This window comes from Diceros bicornis, assembly GCF_020826845.1.
Source record: "Diceros bicornis minor isolate mBicDic1 chromosome 16 unlocalized genomic scaffold, mDicBic1.mat.cur SUPER_16_unloc_1, whole genome shotgun sequence".
Lineage (NCBI taxonomy): Eukaryota > Metazoa > Chordata > Mammalia > Perissodactyla > Rhinocerotidae > Diceros > Diceros bicornis.
In genome coordinates, this window is record NW_026690870.1 from 1,546,779 (window position 1) to 1,553,251 (window position 6,473).

At 35.0% G+C, this 6,473-nt stretch overlaps 1 pseudogene; it reads right to left on the reverse strand.

Annotated features, from left to right (window-relative positions):
- LOC131401790 (butyrophilin-like protein 9) overlaps nucleotides 1-6,030 on the reverse strand; it is a 50,003-nt pseudogene extending 43,973 nt beyond the window's left edge.
- Nucleotides 6,031-6,473: the final 443 nt, after the last annotated feature.

The window sequence follows — 6,473 nt, forward strand, 5'->3', positions numbered from 1 at the left end:
TTTTTATTTTTTTTAATGGTCATAAATCTGGTTTCTCCTTCTAGAGAATGGGACTCATAATACTGTGAACATCACAGGAGTTTTGTGAGGATGAACTGTGAAAAATTCACATAATGCACCATGTACTGTGCACCGTGCCTGGCTCAGTCAGAGTTAAGAGCTCAATGATTATTGGTTGCATTATTGTTTCTAGAGCAATGAAATGTACCCAGCCTCTTGATGGCAGGGCCTATGACACCGTTCTTTGGGAGTTCCCAGAAAATAAAAACGATGTATAACAACATCAGTAACAAAAAAAGCGGCAAGGTGCTGAATGAACCGCTTCATATATATGCGTATGAATTTCATATGAATACGAATTACTGGAGAATCTTGTTAAAATGAAGATTCTGATTCAGAAGGTCTGGGGTAGGGGCCAAGGTTTTACATTTTGAACAAGCTCCCAAGTGACGCCAATGCTGCTGGTCCAAGGACCGAAATTTGGGCTGCAACTTTTCTATTTCTGCATGTTTTTAAATTTTCCTTAAAAAAATACAAAAAAGTTTTCTCCATCTATTCTTTATCTCTTCACCACAAAAAATACTCTTATTTTTAAACCCAACTATATCATATGTAACCCACCAGTCGTCAAGATCTTAAATAAGCAACTATTTCAACAGTACAGTCTTCCCCGCTTATACGCAGTTTTGCCTTCCACAGTTTCAGTTACCTGCAGTCAACTGTGGTCTGAAAATATTAAATAGAAAATTCCCAACTTCGTAAGTTTTAAATTTCGTGCTGTTCTGAGTAGCATGATGAAATCTTGCTCCATCCCACCTGGGACGTGAATCATCCCTTTGTCCAGCGTATCCACGCTGCATAAGCTACCTGCCCATTGTCACTTAGTAGCTATCTCAGTTATCAGATTGACTATCGCAGTATCACAGTGCTTGTGTTCTAACAACCATGGACATCACCTGCTTATGACATCCAACCATCAACATCATCATGGCTGAATGATCCTCCTCATGTATTGTCAGAAGGTCAATATTAACCTAGCGCTACATCACAATGCCTAGATCATTCACCTCACTTCATCTCAACATGTAGGCATTGTATCATCTCACATCCTCACAAGAGGAAGGGTGAGTACAGTACAATAAGGTATCTTGAGAGAGAGAGACCACATTCACAGAACTATTTTTACAGTATATGGTTATAACGGTTCTATTTTATTATTGTTGTTAATCTCTTACTGTGCCTAATTTATAAATTAGACTGTATCACAGGTATGAATGCATAGGAAAGAATATAGTATATACAGGGTTCTGTATTATCCGCAGTTTCAGGCATCCGCTTGGGGTCTTGTAACACATCCCCCGTGGATAAGGGGAGGCTACTGTACAAAAAAGGGGTAACTACACATTAATGTTTGCCCCCATGTGATCTCATACCTATGTAGATAAAAGTAATGTCTTGCAAAGTCAAGTCATATACAATTCTCTTAGCCTTATCAGTTAAAAAAGCCTAAATACTTTACAGTAACCTAGATTAACCACAATCCTAGGAAATTGTGTGAAAATTTTAATTTGGTAAATTCTATTTGGAAACAGAGTATCCTATTACTAAGGCTCCTGCTTAACGATTTATTGAGTTTTCAAAGGATAAGAAGCGATCTTAGATGATCTTAGATTTAGTAGCATATACAGGATATTTGAGAGAAAAAAGAGGAAAAGATGAAGAAAGCACATGCTGAACTGAGAAATAGGGAATAACAAAAAATGAGATGTAAGAGAGTCATACTTTCCTGCAATTAATGACATCACAGAAAATTTTAAAAACCAGTTTCCTTAACTCAATGATTTCGAGCCATTCTGGCTTTGTGATTTCACTTTCCCATCCTCCTTAAAATGTTTCTTAACACAAACTTTGGAAATTTAAAAAACGACATTTTTTTTAAAACTCTGAGATAACTGCAAAATAAGCTCAGCAAACACCATTTTAACTGGTATTGACTTTAAAAATTGTTCAAATTTATTTAGTGAAAGAAACTAACTGATTTTGATGGCAAGAAATCTTTCTGGTATGTGTATACATAAATACAATGTTTCCAAACACAGTATACCATAGTAGAATTCAACAGGACACTAACAGATCCATGGTGCAAACTGTGCCCTGTGTTCAAATTCACTCTGAACTGGTTTTCCTTAAATGTCACAGGTCATTGAGGCTCCAGGGCTTCTCAAAGCCTCTAAAAAGCCTTTAAACTCTGAATTTCTAAAAAGGAGGTTTCCATTGAGAACATTTCCAGTGATCATAGTCCCTATTCACTGCCTACCCACAACACTTTACAAGCTGAGATCCAAAGATTCTTGAACCATAAAACGATAATTAAAATATTTTCTATAAGCCAAGGAAATTGCAGTGTTACAGTCAACAAAGCTCCATTGCCAGCTAGAGACTAATTCTAAATGGTTGAGACCATTACAGCACATCACTAACAACCTGCCTCACCCTGTAAGAATTTTTCAAGAGCATAATAGACAGAGACTAATTAAAGGGATTCAAATAAATTCTCAAATTTACATGGACAAACATATTATTAAAAATTTAATCTACAGGCAAGCAGCGAAATTCTTCTGAGTATTAAGCATGTATCAATCATCCAAAAATGAGCAAAATATGATAATATATTTCTGGTCTTTACCCATAAATCTAGTCCTGGAGTAAATCATCACTCAAGATAATTTTAAAATAAAAAATATCTACCCAGGATTTGAAAAATTTGGTTGCAAATAACAACACATCCACACAGTGAGGAACTGATGCTCTGAAATCTTCCCATAGTATCTTCAGAAAGCTTAACTTCAGTTACATAATAAACTTTGTGCTGAGCTGAAACTGATGTACAGGTGCATCCTGACCCAGATTTCTTAGTAAATAAGTTTCAAAACTGTCCCTTATAGCATAGGCCAAGAGACATTTTCCTATGTATTCTTCTTCCCTTCAGTCAATGGTTATAGAGAGCTTTCCACATGGAAAGAATCAAAAAACCATTTTTTTTAGTAGAAAGCTAATTATACCAACCAAAAATGCTAAATGACTTCTTAAGTCTATTTCATTTCATAAACTTTATTTTCATAAAGGAAAAAAGAAACGCTAAAGCAAAAATACATTTAAAAATTCTAGCCAATAAAAATCAAATTTTACTTTAAAAACTATTTACAATGTATATTAATTTCAAAAGGAGAGCATATTTCTCCTCTCATCACTCTATATTAACATTCGTAGTTACTGAAACTTTTGCTGTTTGCAAGAAAATCCCTATGTCTATAAAGTTCACCTCCTCACTCTTTTAACTAACTAGGCACAATCTCCCTTCTCTGTACTGCCTTGTTATAAAAGCTTTGGGGAGGGGCTCTCAGGGTTAGTAACAATGACAGTAGAGCAAAGGAAAAGGATAGCATAACAGCCGTAAGGAAGAAAATGAAAGCAAAATAGAAGCAGGTCTTCCTCCTCCTGATAAACAAACACCAAGGCAGTTGAAAGAATTAGATAACTCGACAATCACACTTCTCAGAAGCACATACCTTGTATGGTAGAAATGATGACTCAGAATAATCACAGAATATGCTTTGCAATTATTTTAAATGAGTATGCATAATAAGACTCCTGTAAGTAAATCTGCTTTCACAGGGTTTAACTTTTTTCAACTATACCATCTAATTTGACTTACTACTCACCTTTGCTTTAGATATGGCAGTAAAATATATAAAAGATTACTGGAACAGGTAAGCGGTCAGAATATAACAGCACGCGATCTCTCCGCATACTCAACAAGAGGATTTACTCTCAAGAGGCTTACTTCCTATTTTCCAGGTAGTTTTGTTCCTGTGTCTCCTCTAGGTATTTCTACCTATCAACCATTTCATTGCTCACTAATGAATAAGACAATGCGGGACAATGTGACTCTCCTATTCACTTACTATAGTCAATATACCTGTAGAGATCTGAATCAAAACTGAGATTCAAAAGTCTTCTAATTTACCTCTCAACTCTGGAGATTCATAAAGTTTTAGATAACAGAGTTTGACTAGAATCACCAGAAACTCTGTTATCTAAAATTTTATTACACGTTGTAAAAGTGATAGGATGAAACTTCAAAATCATTTAGTTCAACTCAATTACTTTACAGTTGAGAAATCATTCAGAGAACTAGTTAGATGGTGTCAACTCAGGTTTTGTAACTCCAGACCAACACTTGTTCTGCTAAATCATGCTGCTTTCCGTGTAACTACTCCTTCTTCTCTATGATGTTCTTGTTATCCAAACAGTGCACCTGTGAAAGCTGATAAACTCAAGTATTCCTAGAATGACCAGAAAATCCCAAGTCTCAGGTCAAATACATATACCACTGCTTCATTTTCTACCCCAACATTTTTTCTGAAACCCTCCTAACTGCCAAAACTTTCCTGTTTCTTGTCCATCACATTTCTCTATCACTATAATTAATGTTTTAGTTATCTAGTACCCTATGTTACATAAAACATAATGCTAATCATAATAAGCAAATATTGAGTGCTCATTATATCAGCAACTATATTAACACCTTTAGATGTAGCATCTCACTTAATCTTCAACTTCAAATAAGATAAATAATACCGTAATCCCCATTTCAAAACTGCAAAAAACCAGCCTCAGAAGTTAATTTTTTCTTTTTCTCTCTCTCTCTCTCTTTTTTTTTTTTGCTGAGGAAGATTGGCCCTGAGCTAAGATGTGTTGCCAATCTTCCTCTTTTGGCTTGAAGAAGATTCACCCTGAGCTAACATCTGTGCCAGTCTTCCTCTATTTTGTATGTGGGTCGCCGCCACAGCATGGCCACCAATGAGTGATGTAGGTCGGTGCCCAGGAACTGAACCCGGGCCACTGAAGCAGAGCACACCAAACTTAAGCACTAGGCCATGGGGCTGGCCCCAGAGGTTAAATAATTTGTCCTAATTCACAGAGCTAACCAGAAGTAGAACCAGGATAAGTAATCAGGCAGTCTCACTCCAATGTCCATATTCCTGATCTCTACATACAATGAGTATATATAACTACACGGACTTTATTATTAATATGCAGATAACTTAAAATTTGGGGGCTACAGAAGAATTTAAAGAGTCTTTGTATTTGAAGAGGCTTCTTTCACATTAAAATAGCTTAATATGGCTTAATCCCATAAACTATATCTTCCTTAAAAAGACATGGCCCAAGTAAGAACTCTTAACTCACTCATATATAATTAAAACTCAAATTAAAGAAAATAGGAGGAAAAAAGAGTTGCAACAATACTTTAACAAATATCCAGATCAGCATTGTCCAAAAGAACTTTTTGTAGTGATAGTAATGTTTTCTATCTGCACCGTCCATCATGGTAGCCACTAGCCACATGGGACTATTCAGCATTTGAAATGTGTCTAGTGTGACTAACTGAATTTTGAATATTGTGCAATTTTAATTAATTTACATTTAAACAGCCACATGTGGCTAGTGGCTACTATATTGGACAGCACAGGTAGAAGATAAAATGCCAGAAAAAGATGAGGAAAGAAATTCTTATTGCCCTTATTTAGAGAGTGCACTAACAGTCAAATCAATTTAAATCTCTTTTCCTACTTGTTCTAGCTTCAGTTATTAACCCAAACAATATATACCTCCAAGGAGATTTAAGTAACCCAAACTTCTATACTTAAATTCTTCTTTGTGTATCTCAAAGGAAAAAAATAATTAAAACCTGTATTATCAACAAAGCTCCTTATATTAGAAACTTTTTACTGTTTGGATACCTAAGAGGAAGAATTTGAACCTGAAAACTGCCATCTACTAAGAAAACTAAAAAGAGTCACACAAGTTTTCCATTCTCTTCATAATAAATACTTGATAATAAAGTGCTTACCTTGATTCTCCACTACTGTTTCTAACACTTTCTTCATCACTGTGTCCATTCATTGTAAATATCAAGAAGTTTTAAAATAAAATATATATCTTCCCAGTTTAAAAGATGAATATAAATACGACTCCTCCTTGAATACCAAAAATTCACAGACGAATTTTCTTCAACATTCACAGGTTTCCTGGGACCCTTTTTGATTCACCTAAAGAAAACATATTAAGAAAATAAGAAAACTTCCTGTAGAGAAAAAGATAAGTCTATTTAAAACTTATACAAATCTACCTAGGCCAATCAGAAATACCTAGGCTTCCATTAACTACATTCCTGACTACTTACTAGAATTTATAGCACACCAGTGCTTATTTTTGACAGAAGAAATCAGAATATCTGCTGAGTGATAAAACTTTTAGACTAACTGCAGCTGTGTAGCGATACATATACACACATTATGGATAACTAGCTAACTAAAGAATAATGGTAATATATAACATATACATACACTCCAAGAATAGAAAACGGAGTCTTATTAGATACTTTGTCAAACCAAGTAAGGGGGGAA